Below are 16,428 nucleotides of genomic sequence, written 5' to 3' on the forward strand. Positions count from 1 at the left end.
TTGAAATTGAAGGTACAAATGTCAAAATGGTTTTGTCCACCGGTGGGGGTGACGGCAAGCTCACATCTAGGGTTTGATACCCGCGACTTGGCAACCCATTATTTAGCTTCGTGCTATTAAATACCAAAAAGGATTTTCCCTTGTTATTAAATATTGAAAGAGTTTTCTTTCACCTGTTATTAAATACAGAAAGGGGTTTTTCAGGGGTTATTAAATACAGAAAGGGGTTTTGTATGCGTGTTACTAAATCTGGAAAAGGTTTGTTTTTCATTTTTAGACATGTTACTAAATAAAAAAGGTATTTATTTTATGTGTCATTAAATTCAAAAAGTTTTAAGTAATATTAAATATAACAGAGGGAATTTTTTCATGTGTTATTGAATCTAAAAAGTCGCTTATTATTAAATACAAAAAGAACGTTTTTAACATGTTATTGAACCAAGAAAATGTATTTTTTACCTATTATAAATTTCAGAAAAAAAGCTTTTTTCACGTATTCTTAAATAAAAGGTCTATTTGACTTTTTCTTATAAATTACTGTTTATTTAGAATACTTTCTTTATCTTACATATAGTAAATTGTTAAGACAGTGATATTTTATGAGCTAGGCCGTTTTTCCATTGTCATTAGTCCAAAATTGCTTAATAAGTTATCCAACCATCTAGTACGAGCTTCTCCTGAGAATTCCTAGATTTCCATGTTTGCATCTTCATTTCAGAGTTAGGATTTGTATTTGTTATTTATCACTTAGCTAAAATGACGTTGCAATCACGTTACAGTATTTATTAAAATTTTTTGTTCTGTAATATTAGTTAGCACGCCATTATTAAAGAAGTTCTAAATCCGAGGTGGCCTTCTGCAGTGTTAGGACATTTACGTAAATGTGCGGTCATTAGACCGATGATATAAGAAAATATAGGTCGTTCGTAATATTTATGTAACCTTATTATTGTCCTTGGAATTTGAGCGCGGACAATTTACATACATATAGCTTTAAAATATCCTACACCGAGGACATAATTTATTACGATACTGAACACAAAGACACTTTAATATTGTCTGTGTTGATTTATTGTTAAATGAGTCAGTGTATCTGAATACAAACCATTGTCGTATTTTAAGCGCATAGCTATATGTGCTCTGTACACAGCGGGGAATTGAACCTCGGATCTTAGAATCGCATGTCCATAAAGCTACTGCCGGCCCACCAGGGGACTGAACCCCACTCTTTAGAAATAATTGCATTGAGTTAAAGTAAGAATGTATTGAATATCAGAATTTATAACACTTGTATAAACCAGGCGAATCAGGTGTTGTTGTGGCAAGTGAACGTACTATGTTGTCATGGTTAGTAGTCTATCCGGTAACGTTAGTTTTTCCTTTATTAGATACTAATCAATAATTAATCTATATTTCAGCCTGTAATCTGCTCCCGCTCTGAAACGGAGTTTATGAGGAGTTTAGGGATTAACTATTAATTAGCCACACCAGGTAAACATCGTAATCTAGATAGCGCACCAAATATAGGTTGAATACGCGTTAGTGTCAGGGAATGTTTGTTTGTTTGTTTTGAATTTCGCGCATAGCTACTCGAGGGCTGTCTGGCTAGCAGTCCCTAATTTTGCAGTTAAAGACTAAATGGAGGGCAGCTAGTTGTTACCACCCACTGCCAACTCTTGGGCTACTCTTTTACCAACGGAAAGTGGGATTGGTCACCACATTATAACGCCCACCCAGCTGAAAGGATGAACATGTTTGGTGTAATATGGATTCGAACCTGTTATACCTGGCCATACCGGGCCGATACCACAGAATGTAAACAACTAGAGAACACGCAAACATAGACAAAAAAACGTAAATGAACGAGTCCACAGAAACAAAAATGTAAAAACAGCTAAAATGAAACAGAAAAAAAAAACATCTTTAAAAAAATATTTCTTAAATGAATTTTAAATTTTATAGAGTGTGTAAAATCTCCAATATTTATATGTATATTAGAACTCGTGTAATGTGACTTTAGCATTGTCAATTAGAAACACGAGCACACACACACTTGAAAAATCAGGAAGGAGTTAGGGGTACGAGAACTGTATAGGGGCTATAACTTACAATGTCGTATATTATTGTGTTATTCGAACTATTACTGCTACAGATGTACTGTTATTTATGTCACTCAGTTTTGATACAGAAGAATACATAAACATTACCGTTTGAAACCCTCGTAAGAATTGTGCAGCATTTAATTAAATATATCTATAACATATAGTAATTAGACAAGAGTGGTTGATGATATTTTATTGATATTATGAGAGCAGTTATCGCATCCTCGACCCGTTGTATTCGTTGATTGGTTATGTTTTTTTTGGAATTTCGCGCAAAACTACACGAGAGCTATCTGCGCTAACCGCCCCTAATTCAGCAATGCAAGACTAGAGAGCAGGCAGCTAGTCATCGCCACCCACCGCCAACTCTTGGGCTAGTCTTTTGGTAATGAATAGTGGGATTGTCCGAAAGTTATAACGTCCCCACATCTGAAAAAACGATTATGTTAGGTGTGACGGGGACTCGAACCACCTGACCATGACAGACTAGCATTTTTTAAATATAAAAATTGTTTGATGTTATTGGAATAGTTATACGCATATTCATACGCCCCTACTGATCAATGGATTTACAACGCTAAAATCAGGGGTTCGATTCCCCTCGGCGAACTCAGCAGGTAGCTCGATGTGGCTTTGCTATAAGAGAACACACATTTATTCATATGTGTCAGGTATCTTGTACGTACGATAAAAGTACGTTTGATTCGAATTTTCTTTAAAGGCGTTCAGTATAAAAGTTGCAAAATTAAAAAACAAACAAACCAGTAAATATTTTATGCAATATTTCATGCTGGTATAGGTCATTATTATTGTAGCTCAAAGCTTGTGTTCTTGTTGGTGTTAAAGGTGAGTTTTGTGTTTACTGTTAATTATTATTCAAGAAACTGAGAAGTTTTACAACAGTCCATTAAGATGTTTTATTGAGGTCCATCTTTGAGTAATATTAGAACTCACTTTGGGGACATAGCAAATTATATTTCACTATTGTATCGAGTGTAAAGCTGTCGTCAGTTCTAACTATTTTAAAACATAGCAAATCAGATTTCACTATTGTATGGAGTGTAAAGCTGTCGTCAGTTCTAACTATTTTAAAACATAGCAAATCAGATTTCACTATTGTATGGAGTGTGAAGCTGTCGTCAGTTCTAACTATTTTAAAACATAGCAAATCAGATTTCACTATTGTATGGAGTGTGAAGCTGTCGTCAGTTCTAACTATTTTAAGATCTTACCGGGGGCGAAATCACTAACATAATCTTTATATATATACATAAAGAGGTCGTTTGTTCACTTACATACTTAGACAGGGATTAATAAACTAGATCCACCGTGTTTGCTACTCCAAATGTTACAAAATATAATCATCAGTTTGTGAAATTACCAGCGTCTCAAGACTTCCTACCAAAATTCCAAGGACTCATCTTTCTGCTGACGGTGGATTAGTAAGTAAAAAAATTATTCATTAGAAAAAAATTGAGTTTTAATACTAAGATCATAGCTATACATTTCAATAAAATAGCTCAAAGGAAAATAAACTTGGGATTATATTTGTTTAACATGACTGTTAAGTAAATGTAAACAAATCGCAACATATCAGACCACTCTAAAGTGCATACAGTCCGTTTTCAAAACACTTTTATGTAAACATTAAGAGTTTAAATCAAAGGTCATAGTAATCAATCATGAATAACTTATTAGCATGAGAATAAATTTTTTTTTTCTCTAGCATCTAAAACGTACATAGCGCTTAAACAACTTTATATAATAAACCAGCGAGCCTTTCACCAGGCTAAAATTTGAATTCACTTTCTCTGTCAGTTGCGTTAAAGGTAAATTTTCAACAAATTTAATAATTGCCTTAGAAACTGTACTTTGGTTAGGTATAATTCCTGTGTGGTTGCTATATTTTTAAACGCTTTAGTTTTTGAGTAAAAAATGAAACAAAATATGCGGGCCCTCGAACTCAAGTTCCTCTCAGTCGTTCGGCTGTTTCCGTGACGTTTTACAACTATGACATAATTGTTTGTTTGTTTTGAATTTCGCACAGAGCTGCTCGAGGGCTATCTTTGCTAGCCGTCCATAATTTAGCAGTGTAAGACTAGAGGGAAGGCAGCTAGTCATCACCACCCACCGCCAACTCTTGGGCTACTCTTTTACCAACGAATAGTGAGATTGACCAGACATTAAAACACCCCCACGGCTGAAAGGGCGAGCATGTTTGGCGCGACGGGGATACGAATCCGCGACCCTCAGATTACGAGTCGCACGATTTAACACGCTTGGCCATGCCATGCCCTATGACGTAATAGTTGCCAAACACGCTTCGTTGCGCGCCGACTACTTTGTTCCTTTCAGTGCTGGTGTTTTATGTAAGTTTATCGGTGCTTTTTTCGGATTACATACTTTGGGAGACACCTTGTCATATGACCGACAACAAACGCACTCTCTCCTGGTTGGCATCTGCTCGCATAAACCACACCTACACCTTGCACAAACATATGGAATATGTCATATAAGTTATACATTTATGATAAATATTAAATTAACTATTCAGACTGCTACATCTAGTTTGATTTTATAGACAGAATTATGACGTATAATTGTAATTCATTTTGTTACGAGTCATAAATACCCAATGCAATGATTGTAGAAGGGCCGAGTATTAGTTACCATAGTCGGCAAAGTATAAACAATTAAAACACAGTCTGTGATACTAATTATTTATAAACACCAGACAGGTTTCGAGATGCTTAAAATTGCACTTGAAATAATACAGACCATATTTGTTGTCATGACTTAAGCTTACCATTATTCCACTGGAGGTATGATCGACTTGCAACTGGCCTGGGCGTTATCAGTATCATTCAGAGTTCCGCTACTCTTGCTCGTGGAACTGTCCTCATCACTAGAACTTGTCAAATATGTTTCAAAAGTAACTTTTCTAGGTTCGTTTAGAGTAGATTCGAATTGATATGGCGCAACTCGACACTGTTCAGAACATAATTAGTGTGAAGGGATTGAAAGATTAGGAAAAAAATCACAAATGACACATGATTACTACAATCACAAGTCAACTGCTAAGCGCACGAACGCAAACGTAAACGAACGTGGCAGGGGTTTAGTTTAGAGAAAGAGAAATCTGAAGAATTCTCTCTCCAACTGGGGTGCTCAGGAACGTTGTGGTTCCTCTTCGTCCACTTTTGTGAAAGATTATTGAAATTTAAATGGGGTTTTTGCCTTTCTTTTATTTTGACGTTTTTAAGGTGAAGGAGTGAGATTGGTCATAATACTGGTGAGGGAGACAAGCAGCACCGGAGAGACCAGCCAGGCCAGAACTCGTTTCAGGGCAGGGCAATAATGTTGCCCTGGCTGGGATCGAAAGATCCAATGCCTGAGATTTGGATGTGGCGGGAAACAGGAGTGCCCCGAGAAAACCCACTGCGCCAAAAAATTTACGTGTAGTGTGCCCGAGACCTGAAAAAGAAGTACATATTATAGTCATGAGGTTTATCTTTTATGTACTTTGTTGTGTGATTTGTGATTGCTGAAACATGTTATATGGTGAAATATATTTTGTCGGTGCACTGGCATACATAGTGGTGCAGTTAGTTTGTTTCTGTGTTCTGCTTTTAAATAATATTTGTATGACATTTCTGTGAGTCTGTTTCTAAGAGTTGGTAAGTTACTGATTTGGTGTATATAATTTACGGGAGTGTATAGTGGTAGTCTGTATGCAGATCTTAGTATTTTATTTTGTTGTACTTGGATTTTATGTAGTGTATTATTTTACATATTATATGTGACTTGACATCCATACTCTATTAACGGAAGGATATAAGCCTTGTATATTTGGATAATTGTCTTTGGTGAGTAGTTTGAGTGTTTGCCAGTTAAAGTCATTAAATGTGAAATTAAGCGCACGAAGTTCCCTGCAGCACAGATATTAAGGCTAAGTGATGTGACGTGATCAGCCGCAACCAATGATGGCCAAGTGGAACATGATGTCACGAGTTGGGTAAACGGAACGGACACGCACACAGTGTGTGAGTCTTGACCTCCGTCGAACTCCTGAGACATGACTCACCGAATTCCTGGGGTTCGATTGAACCCAGGTTAAGAACCACTGCTTCAGAGGATTTACTAAAATCCGTGGTGAACAAGCAAGTTTAAGTTCAAGTAATTTTAGAAGATGTGTGATAATTCCTGATGAAAAAAACTAAAAGAAAGTTATTTCATAATTTCAGGCATAATATTAGAGTTGAGTTTTTGAACTTTTGATCCAAACTGTCGATAAAATCTTGATTAACCTTCAGAATTCTTGTGAATATGGGTTAACAGGTGCTTCCGAACACTGATTTAAACCACCGTAATAACGGATGGATAAGACGCTCGACTCGTAATCCAAGAGTCGCTGGTTGGAATCCCTGCCACACCTGCTCGCCCTTTCAGTCGTGAGGACATTATAATGTAACGGTCAATCCCATTATTTGTTGATAAAAGAGTAGCCCAAGAGTTGGCAGTGGGTGGTGATGACTAGTTGCCTTCCCTCTAGCTTTGCGCGAAATTCCAAAAACAAACAAACAATTATAATAACGTAGACACGATGATACATTATACATAAATATAGTAACGTTGTTACTTTGTTTGTTCTTAAACACAAAGCTATATAATAGACTATTTGTGCTGCGGTCACCACGAGTATCGAAACTCAGATTTTAACATAACACGACATTTTAGGATAACATTAACATGGAACCTATTGGTCCATCTCGGCTATTTAACACTCTAAACTAAATTAATTTTTGAAAAACCCAACCTTAAAGCTCGTTTCTCTAGTGTCAGAAACCATCAGAGTTGACGCTAGTTTTATCCTGTTTAATAGCTTGTAGCTTATACTCAGTTGATTCGTTAAATTCCTGTTGAAAGTTTAACAGGAATTATTTTATTCTATCAACTTCATGCGTGCGTTGCTACAAAAGCATTATATATGTGATTTAATTTAAATACTTGAAGAATTCTGTGGCCTCCAAAGATTAACAAATGCTGCTATTCTATTGTAAAGTTATTCAAGAAACAAAGTGTTATGGAGTGAAAGTAGCTTGAAGTAAATCAACACCTGTATATTTAGACATCATAAGGCATTATTCTTAGCATTAAGTGTGGAATAATTGTGCTGAAAACGTATTGTTTCACGTATTTATTTTTGAATTCTATTGAATTTTTTTTTTCCATTAGATTCAAGTATAATTAATTTTAGCATCAAAAACGTTTCTCAAGTAGAAGAAATTGACAAATATTTTTCTATTGTATAACTTACTTGAGCATTTCTAAAACCTTTTTAAAGAAATTTTAAAATTATAAAGAAGTGGTACTTTTAGTCCTGTCACATTATGAACATTACGATTTTAATAAGTTAATTGTTTGTTCTGTAACTTTAATTAAAAATTCCACATTCCAAGAAGACTTTTTAGAAATGTTATTGAAACCGAAACTTGTTCATTTTCGTACGTTATACACTTAAGAGTTTAAGCCTCAACATACCTCCCTCCGTATGTTTGTGTGTTCGTAATTTATACAATTAATAACTTAAGCCTAAGAATAACTCCGTATGTTTGTGTGTTCGTAATTCTTATTTCAGCCTTTAGCTGATGTGAGAAAGTGAAAATTGTTGAATTAATTTTTAATTTCTTATGCCTGAATAAGCTCCAGCTCCCTAGTGGTGGCGCAGATAACCAAGTTCCTTTGCATCATAAAACACCAAACCAACCAACCCTAGTGGTTTTGCTATAAGTATAAATATCATAATGTTGAAAACCGAGTTTCAATACCACTGGTGGACACAGTACATATAGCCCATTGTACAGCTTAGCTCACAAATACATGTACACTCAAGTATGAAGCGTCCGTTTTTGTTTCGTACTCATTTGTTTAAAGCACAAAACTACACAGTGTATTATTATCTGTACTCTACCCACCGCAGATATCGAAACCCAAAATATGAGTGTTAGAAGTACTATATATATATATACACCACTGAAACACAAGGAGGCGTCCAAACCTGCAGGCTTTGCATGACCAGGTGGTTAAGACACTCGACTCGTAATCCGAGGGTCTAGAGTTCGAATCCCCGTCACACCAAATATGTTTGCCCTTTCAGTCCTGGGGGCGTTATAATGTGACGGTAAATCCCACTATTCGTTGGTAAAAGCGTAGCCCAAAAGTTGGCGGTGGGTGGTGATGACTAACTGCCTTCTCTATAGTTTTACTCTGCATAATTATGGACGGCTAGCGCAGATATCCCTCGTGTCGCTTTGCGCGAAATTAAAAACAAACAAACAAATAGAACACACTAAGAATTGGTAGTGGGTGGTGATGACTAGCTACCTTCCCTCTAGTCTTACACAGCTAAATTAGGGACGGCTAGCGCAGATAGCCCTCGCGTAGCTTTGCACAAAATTCAAACCGAACCTAAACGTGCATCATGCGTGGAGTAAGACCTTTTTCATTACAAAAGAACAACTTATCTCTTTAGTTTTTTAAAAAGAAAATATCTGTATCAAACGCAATTATTTTGGGCTTTTATAGAGAGGCTTAGTTAGTAGTTGACATGCCGCACGACTTTTTTTTTTTTTTTACAATTCCCAACGCTTGGTGCACCATTCTACTGTTTCTTTACAATTCTTAACTTTTGGTGTACCATACACCATTTCTTTACTATTCCTTACCCTTTGTGCACCATACACCGTTTCTTTACAATTCCTAACCTTTGATGCACCATTCTACCGTTTCTTTACAATTTCTAACCCTTGGTGTATCATACACCATTTCTTTGCAATTCCTAGCCCTTGGTGCACCACACACCTTTTATTTATCATTCATAACCATATGTGGACGATTCTTAGACGTCTTTACAATTCATAGCCCTTGGTGTACAATCAAACAGCTACTTTAGTTAACGTCCAATACTGCACCATTCCAATGATTTTGGTGTGCATATTCCATGTTTGAAGAATCAGTGACAAACCATAGAATGTATTTACATAAATAGTTACTTTGTATCATCTTTCTATGAATATATTTGATATTGATTATCCCTGGATTCCAAACAGACGGTGATTTATTAATAAAGGAAAACAAACTGTCAGAGGAGAAAGATAAACTTAAAGATTGATTCTGTCATCTGTGAACTATATACACATACGTATACAGTCAACTGATTTAAAAGATATTGAAAACAACGATTTTTTATCGAGTGTATTTTAAGTTACTCAGTTTTGAGATAGATACAAAATATTACAATTACAATTTTTTACCATTTTATAGTCTTATTTTTGTTTATCTTGAAGTAGAGAAAGATAACACTTCAATCTACCGTTGTAACACACTCATTCTATCAAAGTTCTCTTTAGCTAGAAGGCTACATAATTTCTCCGTAAGACTTGTAATCATAACAGTATTTTTGCAATAAGGCTGCAAGTTCTATAAACCGCTGACGCTATCTTATTTTTTTGTTTCTTTTTCGTTTAGAGTTAATTTTTGTTCACCATCTTACATACGTCCAGCGTGTCCTCATTGGTCCTTATAAGATAGAAATAAAGAGTTAAAAATCAGTTAGCTTACCAGCAAAATGTATTTTAAATCATCTAGCTGACTTAGCATGTGGACGTTGTCAACATTTCTAGATTGTAAAAGATAAAAAGAAACGTTCTCTTATATATTGGAATCTTGTTTACCCAAGTGATCGACCAGAATGATCACTTTGATGAGTAGAAACAGAAATAGCAGTCTGGTTAAATGACAATGAACTCTGTTGACCTGAAACAGAATTACTGTGTAGATATGTTGTTGTTTTTCTTATAGCAAAGCTACTTAGGGGTATCTGATGCGTCCAACGAGGAGAATCGAACCTTTGATTTTAGCGTTGTAAATACTTAAACTTACCGCTGTCCCAGCAGGGGACACAGAATTACTTCTTACAAGAGTTTAAAATGCGTGATCCCATCGGAATCCGAAGAATATTAAATAAATTTACTTAGCAACGCTACCTACATATATGTCTGTCTCGTTACACTAAAATAATATAAATAATCTCACTCTCAAAGGTCGTGGAATATTTTTCTTTAATTCTCGTGAAAAGCTGCGCATAGCTGTCTCTGATATTGATCTGACTGATCTTTTCTAGATCACCTACCACCAACTTTGTGACAACTCTTTTCTAATTGGACAGTGTGGTTTGGGTATCACTTTAACTAATAGAGCACCGAGGCTCTATAACATGTAGAGCGCATTTTTATTGTAATGGAACGAAAACCAGGAACTCTTGGAGTTCACTAAACATTAGGCCATGCCCATGTCAAGTTTATACATGAGTGATTTATACATTTGATACAATGTTTTGTTCGTTTTTTTGTCTTGTCTGTAATTAAGCACAAAAATAATCAACTTGTGTCGAAGCTCGGCATGGCCAAGCGTGTTAAGGCGTTCGACTCCCAATCCGAGGGGCGCGGGTTCGAATCCCGGTCGCACCAAACATGCTCGCCCTTCCAGCCATGGGGCGTTAGAATGTGACGGCCAATCCCACTATTCGTTAGTAAAAGAGTAGCCCAAGAGTTGGCGGTGGGTGGTGATGACTAGCTGCCTTCCCTCTAGTCTTACACTGCTAAATTAGGGACGGCTAGGCCATGCCAGGCCCTAAAATTAGATTGATGTTGTTTTGAATTGAGCACAAAGCTACACAAGGGACGATCTGTGCTCTGCCCACCACGGGTATCGAAACCCTGTTTTTAGCATGGTAAGTCTACGGACATACCACTGAGCCACTGGGAGGCAAAAGTAAAATGGAAATAGAAATGACATATAATCACATGGTATTAGGCGAGAACATTCACTGAAAAACAACACACCTGAGATAAATTAAATAAGTCCTTCGAAGGGTTAACGGTAAGTTTGCAACTTTACTGTGCTAAAATCAGACTGCTCATTGTCTAGCTTTGAAGCAAAAACACGCATATGATTTAATAAATGGGCCATTAAACAAACAAAATAAATCGTTAGCTACTGTGAATGTGTCTATGTAATACTCGCTACAAATGGTATCCACAAAGAAGTAAACTGAATTGTTTTTAAACGCCCCCCAGTATCACAGCAGTATGTCTGCGGATTCCCACTGCTATAATCCGAGTATCGATACCTGTTGTGGGCAGAGCACAGATAGCCCATTGTGTAGCTTTGTGTTTAATTCCAAATAATCAATGTTTTGAAATAAAATATTTTGTTTTCAGATATGAGAATTTTGCTATATTTTTATAAGTTAAACACTCAAAATTAATTTCATTGTTTTGTATTTTAGTTGGATCCAGAAGACAGATCGTTAACAGGTGAATCGTAATTTATTGATATGCACAACTGAAAACAAATTACCGAAATAAATTTGTTTTATAAATGTTTAAACTAGTTGGACTTGGTTTATTTGGAATTTCGATCAAAGCTGTACGAGGACTATCTCCGCTAGCCGTTGCTAATTTAACAGCGATAGACTAGAAGGAACGCAGCTGCTTAATACCACCAGCTGCATATTCTTGGGCTACTCTTTCACCATCAATTGGTGGAATTCACCGTTCCTTCGTAATGTCCTCACGACTGAAAAGATGAGCATGTTTGATGATAAGGATTCGAACCCGCAACCTACAGATTGCCAGTCGATCGCCCTAACCATCAAGCCAAATTTCTAAAAGACGACAATCTTGAATCCCAGAATGTTCCCCAGTGGCACAGCGGAATGTATGGAGTTTCCCACCTCTAAACCCGGGTTTCGACAATCGCGGTGAGCAGAACACAGATGGATCATTGCACAGCATTGTTCTTAATTCTAAACAAACAAACAATCCCAGAATGAAACGATATATCACCGGAAAGCTCGAGTACTTCAAAGGCTAAAATTCGTTGTTCGATCGCTGCAGTAAAAAAATTAGAATAAAGGTATACTCACATTTTAACACCAGGTATTTTTAACTGATATCTTCGCCAGGCTTCTTATATTAAGTCCCTGACAATCTGAAATAGACAAATAAAAGGTGGGTACTCGATATATGTTACTATCAGAAGATATATCTTAGCAAGCAATCACTACAAGAGAATAAAAAAAAACCACCAGAGAATGCTGTGCAACCAGATGTCTTCAGTCCTACGACTGTACAAACTGGGTTTGCGACCCATGTTGGCCAGTGTGTAGCTTTGTGCTGTAAATAACAGCAAACATCGATTCTGCCCATCTAGAATTACAATACAATTTATGTTTAAGAAAGATGTGTATGTGTTATGAGGTTGTATAAAGAGAAAGCATATTAAACAGCAAGTAAAGTATAACCCATAAAAGTAGTTTCCAATTTACGAAACTGGAAAATATGGCAACCATTTCATCCATTAAGAAATTCTTTCCGCCGTGGTTATGGGACTTAGAAGATATTATACAGTGCTTCAGTAAGAGGTATCGAATTTTAGTACACTTAAAGCTGTTATCCCCAATATGAAAACCATTTATCTGGCCATAAATGATCAGTTTAATACTATATGTATTTAAACATGTTACAGTAAAGTTGTGTGTTTAAAGTGACGGAAAATTCGTAAACTAAAAAAAATAAATAAATGAAAATATTTAATTGAAAAATTCTAAGCTTGAAAGTTGGGTAATTTTCAAGAGAGAATTATTTTTAAAAACATTGAAGAGGTAGTTTCCAAGTTAAAAAGACACATTTATTGTCATGGATATTTCTTACCCTTACATACAGTCTTTGTTCCCGAGAAGAGTCCAAGGCATTTCGAGAAATCTATTTAGTTGCATAGTTCAGTTTATACTTGCATATCAGTAAACCCTTATAACAAAAATTGAATAAACGTAATCTAAAGCTAACGTGAAAAGCGTTCCACAAGGAATTTGTGTTTTGCAGATGTTTTTGCGGCCTATTTTGTTTAAAGTTCTTAAAATACTTTTTTTACAAAGTTCAAAGTTTATGAATTCAGCTGATGTTTTATAAAATTATTCTCTTTATGTATCTATGGTTTTAAGCACTTACTGTCTTTATGTATCCATGGTTTTAAGCAATTACTGTATTTGTGCACCTATTGTTTTTATGCAGTTACTGTCTTTATGTATCTATGGTTTTAAGCAGTTACTATATTTATGCACCGATTGTTTTTATGCAGTTACTGTCTTTATGCTGTTATAGTTTCTATGCTGTTACGCGCTTCATGCGTATTTGAAGCCTATAATTTTTAAAATTATTTTCAATGTACGAGAACAACAAGAAATAGTTTAATATTAAGACAAGAGAGATGTTTTTCTTGTAATATTTCATTTTCCCGACTATATACCATCACACAAATCTAATATTACACTATATAAAACTTAAGGTGATTGCCTATTATGGAAGTGTAATTACACGAATATACATTTGGGATATTTTCAATAACACGAGTGTTTCTACAGTGATTTGCATCTTTCATTCGCTGCCCTCCAATAATACGTATATATTTTCGCAACGTAATAATAATAACAAAATAATCTCACTTGGCCAGTCTCTTGTGGACGGCCCGGCATAGCCAGGTGGATAAGGCGCTCGACTCGTAATCTGAGGGTCGCGAGTTCGAATGCCCGTCACATCAAACATGCTCCCCCTTTTTGCCTTGGTGGCGTTATAAAGTGACGGTCAATCCCACTATTCGTTGGTAAAAACGCAGTCCAAGAGTTGGCGGTAGGTGGTGATGACTAGCTGCCTTCCCTTTAGTCTTACACTGTTAAATTATGGACGGCTAGCGCAGATAGCCCTCGTGTAGCTTTGCTCTAAATTAAAGAAACAAACAGACTCTTGTGGAGCAGCAGCAGTTTCTTTTGAGAAACTCTTCGGTATTTATGGTATAACATTGAGAGAATGGCAGTTAACTTCTTACCATTTCTTGTTGTTAAGAAAATTCTGTAAGAATCGTCATCTTTTCATTCAAGAATCCTGTTTGTAATTTCAACGACTTCAAAGTAACACCTTATTTCTTCGGGAGACTTTAATCATAAGACATCTTCTAGTTAATATTCATCGAACGTTCCCCGCTTAAAAGACTGTGGATTATTACTCTTGCCGCCAGAGTCGGTGGAAGGATATTGCAGTCTGTTCTGTCTCTATTTTGGCGCACGTATCTCTAAAACTAATAGTCTACATGTGAAAAGGATTATATTAAAGCCTATCCACGCTGTTACTGTGTATTCTGACAACAATTCTGCAGCATAGTCCCTACTGAAAAATATTCTGTCGTATCATGTTCATGTCCAAAGCAAACCAATCCTGCCTGCAAGCTTTCTATAATTTATATGGTGTAACAGGATGTCAAAGACTATTTCAACAGTTTATGAGCTGAATCCGGTGAGCTCACCGCTATATCTTCAAATCGATTACCGCAAATATTCGTTTCATTCTTCAGCTGCTTGGAATATACAAGGGTTCAAGGAGGGTTCACCTTGACCTCTGTATTTACTCTCTTAGATCTGTTTTGGAAACAGCTTGTGTACACATTACACCTTTCTTGATCATGTTTCTTACTGCTGCCGTTGGGGCACTTATGTGTTTTGGAACTGATCTTTCAAAGCATGTTTCCTCACCTGTTATAAGAAGCCGCACTTTACTTACCTCTACTTGAGTCAACTTACTGCAGGTATCTTTCTGATTATCTTGGTGCCCCAGGTTGATCCTTTTCCTTTTTCAATTCCATTAAGTAAAGCGGTATGTTTGGTGTTCTTGGTTGTTCTAAAATTCGCAACATGAATGTATCTTTATGTCATGAGTGTATGAATATTTTGCGTCGGACAAAACTGTAACATGCCTTTCCGAAAAGCTATTTGTTTTCAGTGGCATCTAACTATCTACAAACGTCAAACAATATAAAAATGTAGTTCTTATACATTCCGTTCCACCGCGAATACATAGCGGTTGTGTTATCGCGTGACCTGCTGATCTATAAATTAAAAATTGTTTTAATATAATTTATTCAACCCTCACTGTATCATTACTATATTATCGGTAAACCACTCTTTCTGGATAAAATAGGCCCGACATGACCATGTGGTTAAGGCACTCGACTCGTAATCCGAGAGTGGCGGGCTCGAATCCCCATTGCACCAAACAGCCATGAGGGCATTATAATTTGAAGGTCAATCCCATTATTCTTTGGTAAAAGAGTAGCCCAAGAGTTGGCGTTGGGTGGTGATGGCTAGCTGCCTTCCCTCTAGTCTTACACTTCAAAATTAGGACGGCTAGTGCAGATAGCCCTCGTGCAGTTTTGCGCGAAATTCAAAACAAATCAAACCAAACCTATATTATTGCATTGTTCAGTGAAATACATCCATTATTATGTTAGAAACGCGTGCTTTGCGGGTTGAAACGTTCGTTTTTCATTATAATAATAGCTAAATATATAACCACTAGAAACAGTAATTAGAGTTGAATACTTCTGATTAATACAATGCTTTATAAACATAAAAAATCTGGATTATATCAGATGTCATTTGGACTCTCGAAGCATCATTACTTCAAAATTTTAATCTTGACGTAAACACGTGCTTCACTTCACTTATTAAACCGTCCACGATTACTAAGATTATAGGGCTATTTATGTAACAGCCACAGGGGGATTACGCTGTGATAATCAACCAATGACACGCGTTAGCCACCAGCAGAGACCAGTAACCGATCTCTAGACAGTTTTATGAATGTCTTGTAGATGGAACAACAAAACACAAGATAATTAACTGTATTAATTGTTATTAATTTATTTATTATTTATACTTGATGTCACCCCCACTAACATCCATCATTGGTGTTAACTGATGAACAGTATTTAATATATCTTTACAGTAAAGATATATAGTAAAGAGAATAGGTATAGGTTAAATAGGTGACAATGGATATGGAGAATGGATGACTAGTGAAGAGGAAGGGAAAGCAGTGGCATGTAGAAAGATGGGTCACTTTTTCCAGCATTGCAACTGATCTTGTCATAAAGCGTTTGTTCAAGCAGAGTATACTGTTAGCTACAACAGTTGTATAATTCAGGTACGTGAGTTTCTTCTGACGTTGGAAAACGTGCGTTTTAAATTGATATAATACAGTTATAAGTTATTAAAGTGCTCTGCATAAAGAGCTTTACAATAGTAGAGACTCAGACAGAGAAACAAACCTTGTAGTTACGCAAGAATGGACTCACTACATGTCTCGTGTTTAAAAACTTAATTAATTTAACAAATGTTTATGTTACAACATTCTTCATTTGTTCTTGTTTCGTC

The sequence above is a fragment of the Tachypleus tridentatus genome, chromosome 7, assembly GCF_004210375.1.
Source record: "Tachypleus tridentatus isolate NWPU-2018 chromosome 7, ASM421037v1, whole genome shotgun sequence".
Classification (NCBI taxonomy): Eukaryota; Metazoa; Arthropoda; class Merostomata; order Xiphosura; family Limulidae; genus Tachypleus; species Tachypleus tridentatus.